General features: G+C 42.6%; 1 long non-coding RNA gene across 1 annotated transcript in view; it reads right to left on the reverse strand.

Moving 5' to 3' along the window:
• LOC122456241 overlaps positions 1–20,106 on the reverse strand; it is a 237,955-nt gene extending 217,849 nt beyond the window's left edge. The window contains exons 1-2 of the long non-coding RNA XR_006275010.1: positions 20,053–20,106; positions 14,033–14,135 (exon numbers count right to left, since the gene is read on the reverse strand). This is a non-coding gene — a long non-coding RNA (uncharacterized LOC122456241). The remainder of the gene's footprint in view (positions 1–14,032; positions 14,136–20,052) is intronic.

Here is a 20,106-nt window from a genome sequence, read left to right on the forward strand (position 1 = left end):
TTTCCACAGACACTTGTAATAACTGGGCCAACAAATTTACCCTAATTGTGAGTTCAACTGTAAAAGTTTATAAAAGTTCAGAAAGTGTCCCAATAAACTATAATATGTTGATGGGAAAAATACAAAAGGGAGAGAGAAAAAGTGAATTTGTCTAAACAAAAGTCTACCGGTATAATTCAAAGATTGTGTTAAAATCATGCTTAGTAAACAAAAAATGTGAATCCAAAAATAAGTAAACCAAAATTGCGGTGTCAAAACTAGGCCTAATTAGCAGACAAAATAATAAGGGGATGGGTTATTCTACCCACCACTCCCTTTTTTGAGTCCTTAAAGAGACTTGTGTGGGGGAAGACAGAAGAACAGATTAAGGCAACAGGAGCAAGCTTCACTATCATGGGTGCTATCCCCACTGTTTCCTGGGCCCCAGGCCTTTGTCATCCTGATCCTGAGAGATGTCCCGACCAGGCCAGGCCAGGCTAGACACATGTATCCAGGCAACATCACCACCCCTACCAGCTCAAGCTGAATCCCAACCATCACCTAAAATGAAACAGGATCAGACTTGAACAGCTCCAGCTCACTTCAACTAACGTCTGTCCTTTGGGGTAAAAAGTTACCACCATCTAAAATACTGTCAAACAAGGGTGTTTTCCCTTCCTAAAATGATCTCCAGCTAAAGAAAAAGGGAACCAGAAATGTTGTTTTAATGAAAGCCTTATTTACCTTATATTTAAATGCTTTAACTGTTTTCCTTCTTTTATCTTTAATAAAAATGTTTATAGAATTTTTTATAGTGTTTGCCATAGGACTAAGCAGGGTGAAGTCTGTATACTAAACTCTGAACCCTTTTTAACACTGTTAAATATGAGACAGTAACTGAGTTATATTAACACCTTTAGCCCACGTATTCCATCTAAATCAGGGGTTCTCAACCTCTTTCTTTCTGAGCTTCCCCCCGACCCCGCAACATGCTCTAAAAACTCCACATCCCACCAGCGCCACAACTACTGTTTTTCTACATATAAAAGCCAGGGCCGGGTGATGGTGTAGCAAGCAGGACAACTGCCGGGGGCCCAAGATAAGTTGCTCAGGCTCTGTCTTCAGCCCTGGGTCAGGGTCCTGGGCTTCAGCCCTGCATGACAGGGCTTTGGCTTTCTGCTCCGGGCCCCAGTGAGGTTAATGCCAGCCCTGCTAGATGGAACCCCCAAAATCTGCTTGCAGACCCCTTCCCAAGGGCCCCTGACCTCTGGTTGAGAGCCACTGATCTAAATTAATACAATACACTAACTTCCTGGTCAGTCACAATGCTGTCTGGGTCATTGCTACAAGTTTATGCAGCATCAATGCTTGTGGCATTTGCCCACCCTGCTGTAAGATTTCGCTTCTAGTGGCTTAACATACCACCTTATTAGAGGCACTTGTACTAACTGGACTGGTAGAGACAATGCCTAGTTTAGACAAAGCTTCAGCCCAGGTCCCAGCAATGAAACTAAAGCCATCTACAGCCAGTAGCTTAATTAACTCTGGCTGCTCTACATTCAGAGCAGGGGAGCAAACTGCAGCTGCTATTCTGTCTGTCTCCCAAACCGCCACCACCCCTTCACTTCACCTTAGAAGCTAATTGCTGGGTAAACAAGTCAGAACAGATGTACATTTTAACCCTCTCTGTTCCGCAGCCATTTAACGTAGGTCATGTGGATGCGGCTCCTATTAAATCCCCAATAAAACCATGAGGACTTGGGAGCCTGAGAGAAATGTTGCTCCTGACACACAGTTTCCATGGCACTGCCAAGGCCTTTAGGCTGAAGCCCTGCTATCTGAGTTCTCTCTTCCAACTATCAAAGAATAAACTTGCTTTCTGCGATCTTCATGGTTGTCTCTTACCCCTTTGACCAATTTCTTTCCATGAGGGTCCCCTGCCTTTTCCACATTTCTATCATCGTTAGCAGTCTGCTAGCACTTTCAGGCCCTAGCAAACATTACGGGCCCTATTGAGCTGTGCAAGCACATAGGACACAGTTCCTGCCCTGAAGAGCTTACACAAGCCAAGTATTAGGCTTAAGAGACAATACCAGAAGTATTCCAAGTCCCTCACTCCCACAACCTGTCCACCTCTCTATGCTCCCAGCACTTAACAGTTGATATAAATATAATGGTCAGAATACAAAAAATATGAACTAAATGAAAAATCAGGCAAAGAGAGGGAGCAGATTTTTGCACTTACCGCATTTCTGGGAGTATTTCTCATAAATCGTCTCCCAAGATACCCATAACCTGTCTTCCCATAAATCCATAGCAGCTGATCAGGTGATTACAAGTGAGTTTGTTAAAATACACTACAGCCATCAAAACTTACCTTATGACCTTCAACTATCCCCCCACCTCATCCCAGGGGGACACAAATTGTTTGTGCTAAGCAAAATAGATTCTTTCAGGCACAAAATTCTTTGTACTTGGGAAAGCGACCTCTCTCCCAGCCTTGCATCCCCTTTATAGTAAGAGGATAAAAGTCTTTGCACACTTATCTAGGAGTGATTAACGTGGGAGTTAGAGCCAGAATGACGCAAGCTAGTAGCTAGAAAGAATTTAGCTACTCTCATCCAAATCCGTGTCTTCTCAGGAAGATTTTTACATCTGAAAAAAGAAACCTGTGTCACCCCCAAAGCTTTCCCCTTTTTTTTCTGCAACAATTTGTCACTTGTAGATATGGGAACTGTATCATCATGGCTGGAGAGAATAAGTGGGGCATGATTTTTTTCCTTTCCTTTGATATGAACAAGAAAGAAAGAAAGATGTGAGAGGGAAACCGGAATAAAAACAAAATAAGCAGATGCAATGCTATTTTTGTATGCTATTGCATGAATCAACAGTGGCATCCAGTGGTATATTTCCATAGAAGACTATTGCATAAAAATATCACTAATCGTGCCATCCATCAGAATATTCTATGGAGCAAATTTTCCAAAACTGTTTTTCCAGTATGCACTCACTTTTGGACACAGTCATATATAGGTGCTGGAACTAGGGGTGCTGCTGCACCTCCAGCTTGAAGTGGTTTCCATCATATACAGGGTTTGCAGTTTGGTTCAATGGCTCTCAGCACCCTCACTATACAAATTGTTCCAGAACCCATGCAGTCATTAGCACCAGGAAAAGAGAGTGCGTGTCAGCAGACCTAATATATGCATCTGTTAGCTAGTTAGAAAGCTATTTACACTAATACTTAAACCTGCCTCAGTGCAGGGCACTGGACTAGGTGACCTATTGAGGTCCCTTCCAATCCTATATTTCTATGATTCGTATGCAAATTTGGTCTTGCACAAATTGGGGTGCATTTAAAATTATCTTTGCAAGTTTGGAAGCTAGGTTGAGGCATCTTTTAAATTTATGTGCAAGCTGGATAATGTTAGATTTTAATATTTTCTCAAATTATTTATTTTCAGAAATTTGGAACCCTGCTGTCTGAGTTCTCTCTTCCAGCTATCAGAGAATAAACTTGCTTTTTGAGGTGTTTAGGGCTGCCTCGTTGCCCTGAAGTTGTTTTTTATACTTACGTCCACAAGATGTCAGCAGATACATTTCCAGGTCTGTACTGTTCAATTAGGTCCTCTTTGGGTTACTGCCCTGTCTCCTGATCATTTAGTGCAGGGGTTCTCAGGAAAAATAATTTTGGTGGCTTCAAAGTGCGGCCACCAACTCTTTCTGGTAGCCACTCTCACACTTTTTCCTAAAATAATTAAATTAGCTTTAGGAAAAACAAATAAATATACACATACACATGTCCAAATCATTGTAATTTATTTATTGCTAGCTAGTAAGTCTGTTGTGAAAAGTGACATTAACAAACACACAAGTATCCCTTTTCACAGCAGACTTACTCAGCCCTAGGAAGCCTAGGGACAAATTAAGCCCCGGATAGGGGTTTGAGAGCAGCAGCAGGGGCCAGCGATGATGGGGATGGGTGGGTGGGGGACCAGGGAAGCAGCAGGGGACTGGAGCCTGAAGCCCCATAGCCAGAGCCTGGGGACGGAGCCCAAAGCCATGTGGCTGGAGCCTGGGACCTGCCACCACGCAGCCAGAGCCTGTGGATGAAGCCCACAGCCCCGTAGCCAGAGCCTGCTGCTCTGCCACCCCAGGTCTGAAGCATAAAGCCTGAGCCCCTCCACCCCTGGGAAGGTGGGGAAATCACGAGCGGTCTGCTCCTCCAGCGTTTTGCCCCAGTGTCTCCAGAGGGGGGGCAGGGCCCCACCAACCCACTCCAAGGCGGTGCATCCAGGAGCAACAGGATGGGGAGGGACTGCTACTTTACCCCTTCAATCACAGTCCAGGAGGCTGTGGCCGCAAGAAAAGCCCCTGGTGGCCGCATGCAGTCATGGTGGCCACATTTGAGAAACGCTGATTTTAGTGACAGTAAACCAACTGTTATATTGGGAACATACTGAGATGCAATCGACAGTTCTGTATATCGCTATGCGAACAAATGTCATTTTTGCTGCCCTTTTATTATTGCCAGAACAGGGAACAGAACAGACATTAAAAGTACCACTAGTCTTGCATATGGATTTTTTTTTTATAAATGAAGATTTTCAGGACTATGAACTCACACTTGAAATAAGACATGACCCAAAAAGGTTTCTGTGACGCTATCAATAGCATAAACAGATATTTGTGAAGTTTGACTCAGCTATCATCATTACAGAGGGAATCAGAGAGGGAGCAGTGTCTAGTGATTAAAACAGAACAGAGAACCAAGACCCGCATGTCTGGCTCCCACTTTAGCCAGTGACTCACTATGTTTTCTTTGGGCAGGTCAATCAGTTTACTTCTGTGCCTGAGTTCCTTCAACTGTTATCCTTCAAAATGATAATTCCTACTTTACGGGTATATTGAGGCTTCATTAATGTTTGTAAAGCGCTTTGTAATTACACTGCACCTTTAAGGTTCTCAAAGTATTCATGTCAGCCAACTATACAATGAAAGAGGGAACTGTTTACTAAGTAAATAGGCATAAATTAATTTCATATGTAGCTCTTGTGCCAGAGGCAAAGAACAGTAAAAGGACCAGGTCCAAGTGCACTTGATATATAGATTATATTTATGGGAGTCTTTCTAAATAAAGAAAATGCTTGTCTTTAGCCCCTACCTAGAAGCATATTCGCACCTATGGATTCTAGGAAGTTAAAATTAAACCACTTGGTCATCTTTACCAGTGTTTCTTTCTCATTCAGCCACCCCACAGAAGTCTTTGGGAACCTAATTACCTAGCTACCTTTTATCTGAGAACCTGCTTATATATCTTATCTAGGAAAGGAAAAAGCATTTATTGGTAAGAAACTGAGGCCTGGTCTATACCCAGTATTTGTTCTGGTGTAGCTATGTCCATTAGGGGTATAGTTTTTTACTGATATACTGGTACAATCCATAGTGTGGCTGCCTCTGTATAACTTAATCACCTTCATATATGGGAATAAGTTATAACAGTATAACTGTGCCCAAACTAGAAGACTGTACAGATAACTATACCAGTACAGTTACAGTGGTATACCTTGTGTGTATAAACAAGGCTCAAGAAAAACCAACATGTATGTGAGCTATTGAACCCACTGCAGTCTTTATTATTACTCATCGAGGCCCCCAAATCAATACCTGCCTCAACCTCACTCATTAATCCAGTTCAACACCATTGTAGTCAAATGGGTTGGAGGAAGGAGGTGGATAGCTTCTTTCAGCTCATAACCACTACTTAACCAGGTGTGCCCTGTCCAGTGCTGCCAGCTCCAATAGGACATTTAAATCCGTTTCTGCAATGGAGTCCAATACTCTGGGTTGGAGCTTCACATCAACTGGGAGATCAGCACAACATAAAAACTTTCACTCTCTCATCTACTTTGGGTTGAACTACCTAACCTGAGCCCACTGACAGTCAGATCAGGGTGGCCCACTTTCCTTGTAGCAATCCTTTTAATGTTGTCACAGCCAATTTAACAAAGAAATTCCAAATAAAGTTTATTAAACTGTATTGAAGCAAATGATAGATATATGAATTTAGCCTGCTAGTTGCTAAATGTGCCTTCTGTTTCCTCCATTTCTCCTACAGGGGGAGCAACAGAGCTTCTGTGACTGCAAGCTCTTGCATTTATGCAAGACAGTCCTAATCTGTAGTGCTTAGAGAAGGAGGAAACTGATCTTCAAGACAACATCTTCCACAACAGACGCTGAAGCTTGATATCCGAGGAGCAAATCAAATTCAGAACAAGAACATGGAAATAAAAATACCACTGAAACATCCCTTTCCAAGATACCAACTCTCTCCACCAATCTCTTATATCGTCCCATGACAGGTAGGCAGACCTCTAGAAAACATTTTCCAGCAAAAGCAAGCTTCCTATTCTGCACTGCAGGTTGAACCCAAGAGCAGGTCAGATGTGCCTTACCCTCTACACCCAGCAGCTACGTCTTTAACAGTCGTGGTCCTTCCCAAGCAGCAAAACCGATCACTCAGTTACATTGCCATTTGCATAATAGCAGTGCCTTGACTGAGGCCCCAGTTTGTAGCATAAGTTCAGACAGTAAGAGGTGGGCCCTGCTCTGCACATCATACCGTCTACATAGACAAGACAGAGGCTGGGAGAATAATGCTTCTAGTTTACAGAGAGGGAAACTGAGGAACAGATCGATTAAGTAACATAGCTCTGGTCCACCCCAAAAGTCTGTGTTGGAGCAGGGAACTGAACCCAGAGCTCCTGAGTCCCAGGGCAGGTCCTTAGCCACAACAAGGCCAGCCTTCATAATTGGCTTTATCTGTGCACCTGTATAGGGCTGCCAATCATCTGCCATCTGGAGCGACACTCCCATCAGGCAATCCATTCAAGCCCTGATGCATTTGCCAGGGCTGCAGACAGACAGCTGCACTTGCTCCTCCTGCCCATGGAGGGCAACACTGGCTGCTGCTCCCCCTCTGGCACTGACCAGATGGAGTCTGTGCACCAGGGAGGCAGCAGTGGCAGAACAGGAAGCCGCTGCAGGCAGCCAGGCAAGGAGATTGGGGCAGGAAAAAGTAGGGGCACTGCCCCTCAAATCCCCAGCAATTCCCACTCACAATAACCCTCCCTCCCATCCAACCACTAGCAGGCTCCTTCCCCGCCTCCAACAAACCCTCTTCTAGATTCTCCCTCCAACAACAATGCCTCTCCCCTCCAATACCTCATTCCCCACGGACTCCCCAGCACCCCCCTTCCTGGCTTCTGAGGTGTTTATGAAACAGGCTCCTGCCGCCCCACACCCGCTGATCGAGGAACCTGAGAAGGAGATCAGTGGCACTGCTGCTAACAAGATGTGTTGCACATGCAGCTGCTCAAACTCTGTCAATCTAGGTGTAGCGGAAAGCAAACAGAAAGTTTGAGTGTCATATTTTTCACAACTATTTTTTGTCAATTTGACTACAGGAACATAAGTTAGCGGACAGACAAACAAAAACTTGCTGAGGCAGCATCCATCACTTAAAGGGAAAATGGTGCATTTAAACTTCCAGTGTTGTATATGCAACAAAAATGAAGTATGAGCACCAGTGTGATTTAGGAGCCCAAGTCCTATTAAAAGCCTACAGGATTTGTACATCTAAGGCACATATGCGCTTTTGAAAATCCCAATGTAAAAGGAAGGGTAAGGGTATTTACCTGAGATGGGCTTGACCTAGAAAATACAATTTGGCCCATACTGGATCATAGGATAATGCAATGGACAACAGAAAAGTGAGAACATAGGCAAATCTTAAAATATCAAGGAATTAATCATACCATATGGAGAGAAGACAACACAAGGATCAGATAAGAGATTTTACTGCAGTGGTGTAAGTGACACCTTGCTTTTTCATTAGTTTCTCTACCTGCTCTTGGCTGATAGGAATCTCCCTCAAGCTCTGCACAGAACAATTTGACAAGGACACAGTGCTGCATTCATTGGGAATTTCTTCTGCAGAGTATTTTTTTTTACTTCTGGAGTCTTTGGCTCCAAGCCTGTCTTGGTTTCAAGAGGAGGTTTGCTGCAAGATCTTTTATCTGAGGAGTTTAAAAACACTAACCAATGGGCAACTAATCTCCCCACCTGTTCTTTCTGGAGGGCTCCTGCTCGCTCTCTCTTCCAACCTTCCATTCTCCACCAGTCAAGGATATTACTGTGCTAAATGCAGAAGTGTGCATTGGCATGTTTATTCAACATGCTCTATAAACAGGAATATACATTGATTAAATATCCAATAATCTGAACATTTTACATTTTTTCAGTTTAGAAGCATAAGGAATGCTATTTCAGAGACTGCTGTTCTTTAGTATATCTGGAGCCATACCTTCCAAGATAAGATAGGTATTAATTGAATGAGAGACCAAGGCGCTCCAAGAGGCACTGCTCATTCAGTAGGTACCACTCCTTCCTTTGAGCCAGCACCTCTCATCGTATAGGGGTTCTCGGGACAAATTATTTGGTGGCCTCAGAGTGCAGCTACCAACTCTTGCTGGTGGCCACTCTCACACTTTCCTAAAATACTTAATTAGCTTTAGGAAAAAACAATAAATATGTACATATCCACATCCAAATCATTGTAATTTATGTATTGCTAGCTAGTAAGTCTGCTGTAAAAAGTGATATTTGTATGTTTGTTAATAATATTTTTCACAGCAAACTTGCTCAGCCCCAGCAAATTGGGGGACAAATTAAGCCCTGGATGGGGGAGGCAGCAGGGACCTGGGGCAATGGGGATGGGTGGCTGGAGCCTGAAGCCCCACAGCCAGGTGACGGTGCCCGGGGACAGACCTCAAAGCCACACGGCCAGAGCCTGGGGTCTGCCGCCATGCACCTAAAGCCAAATGTTCGAGTCTGCTGCTCCACTACTCCAGGGCAAAACCCTGAGGCTGAAAGTCTCAGCCCCACTGCCTCTGGGAAGGTGGGGAACTCACCAGCTGACTGCTCCTCCAGCATTGTGCCCCAGGTGTCTCCAGAGGGGGGCAGGGCCCAACCTCTGCTGGTGACCCCATCAACCAACACCAAGGCAGTGCATCCAGGAGTAACAAAGAGGGGGAGGGGCCGTTGCTTTGCCCCGCCAAAGCCCACAGCCCAGGAAGCTGTGGACACAAGAAAAGCCCCTGGTGACCGCATTTGAGAAGCACATAGTTGGTACTGTACTGCTGGTGGTGTTTTTGAAGAAAGCTAAGGTCCTGGTCATTTATCATCCTTTAGACTCCCTGGTACTTTTCACAAGAGTAAGTAATGAAGTGAAACCTGGTGTCCTGGCCAGATTATATTGCATTATAACTGCTCTAGAAACAAGGTAGGAAATGTAGAATAATTTCTACTTTTGTCCTAAACCATTGTGAACTGTTACATATCTGAGGTGGCTGAATTCTCTATCTCATGTGGTGTTTTGAGACTTAATGTTCATAAGGGCTTTTAATCCTTGGAAGAAAAGATACTACAGAAGTTTTATTTATCAGAATATTTTTCCACCATTCATTAAGAATATATTAATCTTTCCATATTTTATTAGCTAGGATAATATGAATTAGGGGTTGGAAGGGAGAAATCTCACACTAACTTAATTGCTACAATACTGATATTTGTACTTAAAGCATGATATTCAAAAGTGTAAATTTCAAATTTTACAAGAAATCCCTGTTTATTGTTTGCAGAACTCCTGCACCCCAATGAGATCATCTTTCCACCAGATGTCACACTTCCCTTTTATTTCTTGCCAGTTTTTACGTGGGGTTAACTTCAGATCACATTCACTAATTTTTTTTTAAAGTGCACAAACATCTATGCACAATCATTCTCAATTTATTCATCTCTTACTGCAAACCTTCAGAATAAATACTCAGATATCAGTCACTCTAATTTGGCAGTCATCATAAACCTTAAGGTAGACATTAGAAGGCATTTTTATACTGCATACCTCGATCCTCAGCCTAATTTAAATAGGAGCTATTGAACTGTATCACAACCAGAAAAGCAATTTAATATTTCCAGCATCCTGAAGTACTAAACTTATAGCTAGGCATCAAGTCACTTGAATTAATTTGAATTCTGATCCTTTAGACAGTTTGTTTCCAAGGATCCCTAAATATAAGTGTGAATGGGAAATCAGAACAGCAAAAACTCCATCCTTTAATCCCCCACCCCTACTGACATACTGTAGTTAAGGCCCATATTTCTTAGTGGTTTTCTTTTCAGCTAAATACATAATGTTTATTCCATAGTAAGAAGAATGTAATTATTCAGTTCTTATTAATCAAGAGCCTGCCATGAGTGCAGGGGACTGGACTAGATGACCTCTCGAGGTTCCTTCCAATCCTATGATTCTATGGACCAGGGATAACATTTTAAAAACTGAGTGCCTAAATCCTTATTTAAGCACCTACATAAGTGGCATCCTTTTCAAAAGATGAAAGACAGTGTTTTTGTGTTTGTTTTGTTTTGTTTTAAGTCAATGAAATGTTTGGGAATTATACCTGTGTAACTGAGCAGAACTGGGTCCAATATTCCTATTATCCTGCATATTGGAAGATTTTAGCCATTTTCAAAATCTTTTCATGCTTTCCCTGCAAAAGTAATCAGTATCTCTAAAAGAAGCCACCTGAACAGTTTGCAGCCAGCCTTATTCTATTTTTAATAAAAAATGTCTAGTATGCTAAAAATTAATCCACATGAAGAAATAATTTGAATATCCAACACACTACCTCATTGTCGCCGCTTCAGATGGACAAACGTGCTGTTAATATTCCACTATAAAGATTCAGTTTATAACTTGATATAATTTCTTTCCTGTTCTTTGACAATGACCTATTTTTAGACACATATCATACTGAACGGGTATGTCACTTGATAGAAAGCCATCCTGAAGATTCAAGTCTATCATAAATAAATATGAAAGACAAACTGGTACATACAAGTTGCCTCTGAGACCTGCTTTCAAGTCCATTCGAAAATACAGTGAATGAAGATCATTTCAAATGAATGTCTGCTGGTCTCTGCTATGTTTCTTCTACAGGAATTGCACATCACAAAACAGCTGAGAATTTCCAAACAGACAGCCCTAAAAAGGTATAGAAGGAGGAAGACAGCAAGAGAATGTTCCGCTAACCAGGTGCCAGCACTTTCCCACCTCCCTCCCTTCATCTCTAAGAGGTTCAGGTGTCACCAGGGCACATGAAATGTCATGGGATTCATTTACTACTTTCTCTGCTAATTCTGCAGAAAGGAGAAGTTATTATTTAGCTAGTTAACATCAGATGCAAGACAAGCTGCAGAAGAAAGATTTTTTAAAATAAATACAGAGCAGATTTCATTACTCTACATTATAAATATCACTGAGCAATGGTAAGATAGACCTCCTAACAAAATGAATTGTGCAGGTATTGGCTGCTTGCTCCATGAAGGGCTTGTGTTTCCACCTTGTCAGATGACATCTGAGTCCATGTTGCCAGAGGCACTGGGAGTTTTGACCTCTAAAAGGCAATTTTCTCACTGTCTGCTAACAAATGTAACATTTTTCATAGTGAAGAGCTTTATATAGTATCTAACTTTCTGCTCTATAAACAGCATACCCAAACCTCCAACACAATAGAGCTAAAATTAATGACATCTTTTTGATTAACTTTGTAAATATTTACATATCAGGAAGTTGTCACTACATTACCATGATCACCAGTGCATGAGAAAAATACATGGGCTAAATTCTAGCACTGAGTTTACTGGGGATGCACAAGGGTGTACGTCACGCCAGAAGTTTGCTCACAAGGTCCTGGATGTTCAGATAGAAGTTACGTACAGGATCACTAAATCCATCCCCGTGCAAGTATAGTTTATTGTTCCCCTTAATAATCTCATACTGTGGGTGATAGTGTGTTTAGTACTGACCTGATACCTCCTCCCTAGATTATTAAATAAAGGCAAGTTTTCTTTCTAATGAGTTAAACCTTAGGGCATATTCACCACAGACCAGACCCTGGGATAACAGCTCAACCAAAAGAAGAATTATTGAGCAAAAGGCTGAATGTATATTGTAAATAAAAATATTTTGACCTTTTACAGACATGTCTGATTTATACAGACTAATATTTTATTAAGCACATGACTCTAACAGGCCAAACAAATTAATATTTTCATGGCAGTAGCTCCCCTGGGTATCCAAAGCTGGCAATAGGTTTTGGCCCTAAAAAAATATCACTTTTGATATAAAAGAATAGTTACAAATGATCTGCGTACAGCATCTTTCATTTCAATTCACACATCACATATATATTCACACACCTCATACTATATCTGTGCACTGAGAGATTAAGGATTAAATAACTCTTTTATTCAAAAAGCAAATTTTCTGATTACGAGATGGTGAAAAAATTAGGGCTCCTGGAACTTCTACATTTGCAAAATCCATTGCTATCTATGAACTTCAAACAGGTGCGTCTTTGCCTCACTAACATGGAAATCAGAGACAATACACTGTAATTGGTGGGTTGATGACAGCAAGCCTTGCCAAGGCAGGCAGTTGTTCCTGGCAAATTAAACCTTAATGGCAAAGTTAGTGCCATCCAATACATTTATAAAGGCACCTCAGCATCTAGATACCAAATACAGCATTAACATACAAATATAACTATTCAGAATGGTGACAGCTTTCAGAGTGGTAGCAGTGTTAGTCTGTATCAGCAAAAACAACGAGGAGTCCTTGTGGCACCTTAGAGACTAACAAATTTATTTGGGCATAAGCTGAGTGAAGAAACAGATTGACAGAGCCAGAAGGGTACCAAGAAGTCACCTACTACAGGACAGGCCCAACAAAGAAAGTAACAGAACACCACTAGCCGTCACCTCCAGCCCCCAACTAAAACCTCTCCAGTGCATCATCAAGAATCTACAACCTATCCTGAAGGACGATCCCCCACTCTCAGAGATCTTGGGAGACAGGCCAGTCCTCACTTACAGACAGTGCCCCAACCTGAAGCAAATACTCACCAGCAACCACACACCACACAACAAAAACATCAACCCAGGAACCAAACCCTGCTACAAACCCCGGTACCAACTCTGTCCACATATCTATTCAAGGGACACCATCATAGGACCTAACCACATCAGCCACACCATCAAGGGCTCGTTCACCTGCACATCTACCGATGTGATATATGCCATCATGTGCCAGCAATGCCCCTCTGCCATGTACATTAGCCAAACCGGACAGTCTCTAAGCAAAAGAATAACTGGACACAAATCTGACATCAGGAATCATAACATTCAAAAACAAGTAGGAGAACTCTTCAGTCTCTTTGGTCACTCAACAACAGATCTAAAAGTGGCAATTCTTCAACAAAAAAACTTCAAAAACAGACTCCAACGTGAAGCTGCAGAACTGAAATTAATTTGAAAACTGGATACCATCAGATTAGGCCTGAATAGGCCTGAATAGAGACTGGGAGTGGTTGAGTCATTACAAAACCTAAACTTAACTTCCCCAATACTAATTTCTCCCTACTGTTACTCACACCTTCTTATCAACTGTCTGTAATGGGCCACTCTCTTACTACTTCTAAAGTTATTTTTCCTCCCTTGGTATCCTGCTGTTAATTGATTTATCGTGTTAGACTGACCTCACACTTGGTAAAGCAACCTCCCATCCTTTCATGTATTTATACCTGCTCCTGTATTTTTACTCCATGCATTCGATGAAGTGGGTTCTAGCCCACGAAAGCTTATGCCCAAATAAATAAAGTTTCTAAGGTGCCACAAGGACTCCTCATTGTTTATTCAGAATGGACTCTGCTCTTACCACCCAAGGATTTGGATGTTTAAACATGGATCTCCCCATCAAACTATTGACCAAATGTGGCAAGGATCCTGCCAAATCTTTTAGCTTGACAGCTGTGCTGAAGGGGTATTTGCATTAGCTCATTTAAACATGCAGTGCAGCAGTTCAGTACCCCAATAAAGACAAGTGCTGTCATGGAAGCCTTTCAAAGAGTGCCTGGAATGGAAGGTGTCTTACCTTAGACATGAAGCCAAGATGCACTTGAGCAATGTCTTCCAGACAGGGAAGAAGCCTTCTGATGAGACAAGCAGAAAAACTGGATGGCCATATATGTCAGTTCCTGAAAAAGGTACAAACCAACCATGAAACACAATCAGCAATCACTGAGCCTACCTTTGTAAAGGAAAGCCTGAAAAGTTTCAATTGCTGCATTATAGCTATACCTCCCTCATGATCTCTTTAGTAGTTAACTGTTTTCTACCAAAAGCACACGAGAACCTTAAATCATTAAATAAGTATTTTCATAGAGAAAGAAGACGCCACCTTTAACAATTCAGTCAGCTATTCAGTATCATCTTCAGGCTGGTGTGAAATTAGCACGTGGCAGTATTTTCAATGAGAGGTGTTCCGACCATGCATCAGCCAGCATGGAATAGATTGTGCATTTGTGAAAGAAAGATAACAAAAATCAAGACATTGTGGTTGCAGTAAAACCCTAGTACCTTTTGGATTAAAATAAAGGTATGATGAGAAAGATGGCTCGTGCCATCTCTCTCCAGTTCTGGAGAAGAGTCCTATTTGAAGAGCTTATCTGCCACTATCCATTTGGTTGCTCTACATCCAGAGGGCACAAGTGCATTCTAAAAAGGTTCTAGGGGCAATATTCATGTTGTTGTTTAAAAGCAGACATTTTCTATTGTATTGGATAGGGATGCATTTCCTTTGTCCTAATGCTTTGGATAAACACTTTAAGGAACATAATAATTCAAATTGTACACAATGAAGAGAACTGCAGCTGTGTTATCTATATAAGTTTATTTAAAAAAAAAGCATCTTGCCAAATTGGAGAGAAGAATTTTGGGGTGGGTGAAGTGATTGTGGTGTCTTGTTCTGAAATAGAGAAATCCAAAAATATGAAGTGTTTGTAATGTGAGTGCTTCTTAATTCATGTTTTGAATAATTCTTTATTTTCTTTTATTTATTATTTTATCTTTTATTATCCAGATGGGGGAGAGGAAGATAAACACTATTTCATCACTCATTTAAAATCAGATAATATTTTTGAAGCACCTAAACAAATAACCATCTGAATTCATGATTCCAGACATTTTGATTAAACACCTATTTCTGGAAATCCAAGGGTCAGTACTACTTGCAAAGCACTCCTGAGAAATTCAACAGTTAAAAAAGGCTTGCCATACTTTGCAATGCAGCATGAAATTTGGGAGCTTACTGCTGTCTAGGTGATTGAGTTTCTTTCGCTATTATACATGCTAAATCCCAAACTAAGTATTCTTTCAGATCTGACTTTTGAGAGAAACCAAAATATTTTATTATTAATCTCAAAATGGAATCCACTCAAAAGATTCAGAAAATCTCTGAACATTAATCCAGTCTGTACAACTTTACAGTAATTCATACTCACACTACAGCCCTTTTTCTCCTGTTAAAAGTTTACTTTACATTTACAAAATAACATTATAGTGTTAAGTGAGAACCAGGCTGAGTCACTATAAACATGTCTATCATCACTCTTTCAATACCCTGCCTCTAAATTGCCTGAGAATTTATTTTTTAATTATGATGATCATTAATTTTCCAACGTAATACACATTATACTTGTGTGTCTATTTTGAGATTAAACAAAAATTAGTGCCATAACATGCTATCCCCCATAATAAACACTAAGGACAGATCGACACCACCACTTAGTCGATCTAATGTACGTCACTCAATGATGTGAAAACAACCTAAGCACTATCCACACCGGCACTATGTCGGCAGAAGATGCTCTGTGACATAGCTTCTGCCTCTCACAGAGGTAGAGTAATTATGCCGACGGGGGAGCACTCTCCCATTGGCATAGAGCATCTTCACCAGACACACTACACCAGCGCAGCTGCACCAATGTAGTGCTTCTAATGTAGATCTGCCCTAAGTTAATTCACTTTCCGTCTCGATCAACAACGGTTATAACAGGGGTCGGCAACCTTTTAGAAGAAGTTTGCCAAGTCTTCATTTATTCACTTTAATTTAAGGTTTTGCGTGCCAATAATACATTTTAATGTTTTTTAGAAGGTCTCTCTCTATAAGTCTATATATTATATAACTAAACTGTTGTTATATGTAAACAAGGTTTTCAAAATGTTTAACAAGCTTCATTTAAAATTAAATTAAAATGCTGATCTTACACCGCCGGCCCGCTCAGCCCGCTGCCAGCTTGGGGTTCCGTTCACCTAGGCCGGCAGTGGGCTGAGCGGGGCCTGTGGCCAGGACCTTGGCTGGCAAGGGGCCGGCAGCCAGAACCCCAGACCAGCAGTGGGCTGAGCAGGACCGGCGACTGGGACCCCAGACCAGCAGTGGGCTGAGTGGCTCAGCTCGCTTCCAGTCTGGGGTTCTGTCTGCAGGCTCCTGCCAGCCAGGGTCTCGGCTGCCAGCCTGGGTCTCGGCTGCCAGCCCTGCTCTGCCCGCTGCTGGTCTGGGATCCTGACCCTGTCCATATAGAGTAGGTACCTACATTCTCCCTGGTTCTAGCCATTCTCTTCCTCTCTCTGCACTGAGATGGGGGTGGGAATGCGCTGAGAACAGGGCTGGGGGGTGAAGGACCAGGCTAGGGGTTGGGGTGCAGGGTCTGGCCAGGAGCTAGAATGAGGGAGGGGGCTCAGGTTTGGGGCAGGAGGTTTGGGTGTGGAGTGCCTAGCTGGGCAGCTCCAATTTGGTGTGAGGGGTGCAGGTGAGAATGTGTGTGTGGGGGTGTGTGTGCAGGAGCTCCCATTTGGTGCTCAAGGTGGGGGTGGGGGGTGCAAGAGTCAGGGTACGGGGGAACTGGGTATGTGTGAGGCATTCAGGAGTCAGGGCATGGGGTTGTAGGGGGGTGCAGGGGTCAGGGCAGAGGGCTGGGATGTGTGAGGGGGTTGCAGGGGTCAGGTCAGAAGGCTGGGGTGTGTGGGGGGGGTGCAGGGGTCAGGGCGATGGGCTGGGGTCATGGGGGTGATCCCAGCCCCCTGCCCTGAGTGGCTCACGGCAGGGGGCTGGAGAGGATATGCCAATTCCACCCCCTTCCCCAAGGTCCCCGGAGCAGAGAGCACGTTGCCACGCTGCTTTTCCCTCTCCCCTCTGTAGCAAGGACCATCAGCTGATCGGCCACAGGGAGGGAGAGGAGGAGGGGCAGGAACCCAGCATACTGGGGGAAGGGGCGGGGGAGGGAGAAGCTTGCCTGCCCTGCAAGGAGAGAGCGGTGGCTGGGGTAGGCAGACAGCAGCGTGCCATTAAAAATTGGCTCGCGTGCTGTCTTTGGCACATGTGCCATAGGTTGCCGACCCGTGGGTTATAACATGGGTTGAGGCAGAACCTAATCACAGCACGTGGACATCCAGGGCTTTAGGCCCACTGTAAACGTTGTCTTACAACCAAGTCAGGGGACAACAGTGCTGTAATCACATCTCCTCACAATTATATTTGCAGTGTAGATGGGCCCTTATTAATTATTGTCTAGAGTCCATTTATGATCTCTTCCAGTATTAGAATTAGGAGCAAGAGGTGAAACCATCCCTAATGCAGAATTAATGACATTAATATAATGGGAGGATGAGTAGTTGGCATATAGGGGGACAAGGTGGATGAGATAATATATTTTGTTTGACCAACTTCGGTTGATGCAAGAGACAAGATTTCAAGCTAAACAGAGCTCTTCTCCAGGTATATAATGAGGATTATTAAATAACATTTCCAGCAAGAGTTACGTTGCATGTTATTTTGTGGTGTTTCTTTATTATTAACTGCGTATGTGCACGGTTTTTTTTGGTACTATCGAGAGCTGTAACTATAAAAAGTAGATTTTTAATGTTAAGTGGAATCCACAAAGATCTACAAAATGGTTTCCACTTAGTTGAACCCCAAGATGTAGTTTGGCTGCTCTTAAGTATTAATGAGAGCCCACAAGAAATACTGTAAATCAATCTGTATGTTGTTACAGAGGTCTAATAAAGTAGAGCTTTATCTAGGTATTAATTGCAAATAAGAAACCATGCTTCCTACCTCCTGAAGGGTCATGCTTAGTGCCACTGAACAGCTAGAGGTCACAGGACCCTGGGGAAAAGGAAAATAGCCCTTCCCAGCCAGGACTTTTGTGTATTGGTTTCTCGTGAGTCACTATTCAAGTGTTAAGTACAATATTCCTCCTTATACAGCTAGCAGATAGTTTAATATAAACATCACAAACCAGTCTGTGCTACACCTGACGGCACACATACTGAGCAATCTCCTGAGCCTTCTCCTCTCCTCACACATACTCCTAGCCTCTCCCCTAACCATAAACAAGCTTTTTCCTGTAATGGCTATTAGGGTAACAAGGTCCACCTGCTCAGACTAGCATAAATGCTTACCCTCACCCCAGACAAGCTTTGGAGGAAGAAACTCCTGGCCAGACCATCTTCAGGAGCACCACCCCCCAGGCCCACAAGAACCACCTAGGATCCTGATTCAAAACCAGTCCCCAAAGGTCCCCTGGGAGCAGCAGTTGGTTTCCTCTGCAACCACTGGTGGCCTGAAAACATTCTTGTATTATTTACACAGCGATGGGGAAAGAAGGGGGGTTGCCTCAGTGAAAAAACTGGGTGAAGGGATATCTCTGGCCCAAAAGGTTTTTCTCATTGAGCCTCCAAAGGTACTTCTCATCACAATAGCATTTAATTCTTACAAGACCGATACAGTGCTGCAGGCATTTCTACACAGCTGCAAGCAAAGAAAGTCTAAAAGGCTCTGCTGTGAGTAACATGGACAGCCTTTGTTGTTACACTTTCTGCATCAGCTATTTGGACAATGAGATGCCAAGCTCTCCTTTCTGTCTTGGTGTTCTTCTACCTGTTCACCCAGAAGTCCCATATTTTAAAACAAGAATAAGAAAAAGGGAGTCACAGCACTTGCATTATTCATACCCTGAATGTTATTTACAAAAAAACCCTACCAAAATAAGAACCATGGTTTTGTTAGTCATTGAAAACTTTTTTCTCAAGAGCAATTCAAGCTTCAATTAAACTGTGTTTGGTAATTTACTTTTTAAAAAGAGGCTGAGCCCGATTCCGATTTCACTTTCACATCTAAATCAGGAAGAACTCCAATGAAGTCAATAATGAGCCTCTCACTTACTGATGTAAAACCAGAGTGAGAGGAGAGGTAGAACCTCATTATTTTCAGGGGGGAAAGGACTGTGAAACAATAGAATAAAACCCAAGAGAATTCTCTGTTAATGCACAGTGTGTCCATGAAAGAGGTGTCCTGATAGAAGTACTACACTACAATAAAAAAAAAAAACAAAAACCTAGAGCACAGACCCTCAGAGGCTAGGGCAATTGACTTTGGTTCAGGGGCTCAGGCTGTGGGGTTAAAAAATCACACTGTACACACTTGGGGCTCAGCCTGGTGGCTATGCTCTGGGACTCTCCCCCCGCAAGAGTTTCAGAGCCTGGGCTCCACCCCAAACATCTACAATGCAATTTTTATTCCCAGGAGCCCAAGTTAACTGACCCAGGGCTAGTCACAGCCATGCAACAGTTATTTTATTACAACATAAACATACCCTAAGTTTCCTTCTCACCACCCAACCCCAAATGATCTTACTATGTCCATTCATAGGGAAAAAAAAATCAGCTACCTTCCTTCCCCCCCCCCCAACCACATATACCGATCTTTACTACAGCATATTACTTTGGCAGAGATATTTAAAGGTTGAATGTGTAACCCCATTTGATAAGTTGGGTCTTTACAGTTAAAATACACTATAATTTTAGGAATCCACATTTAGAAGGTTTGAAGCCAATGGAGCATCATTGATTTACACTAACTGAATATCTAGCCCAGAGGTCAAATTCTTGTCTTATGGTCCTATCCTGCTACAACTGAAGTGAATGATAAGCTTCAAAGGTACAAGACTGAGACTCACAACCAAGTCTGCACATGGGGTAGGATCAGAACTCACCCCCTTTCTGAAGTCTACCTTTATTAACAAACAAAATTAAAAATAAGGTAAGAAAGTTCACCATAAGCCTTCTCAGTTCCTAAAAGTCCCCTCTCCAGAACTGCTCAACCTATAC

Source organism: Dermochelys coriacea, chromosome 12, assembly GCF_009764565.3.
Source record: "Dermochelys coriacea isolate rDerCor1 chromosome 12, rDerCor1.pri.v4, whole genome shotgun sequence".
Classification (NCBI taxonomy): Eukaryota; Metazoa; Chordata; order Testudines; family Dermochelyidae; genus Dermochelys; species Dermochelys coriacea.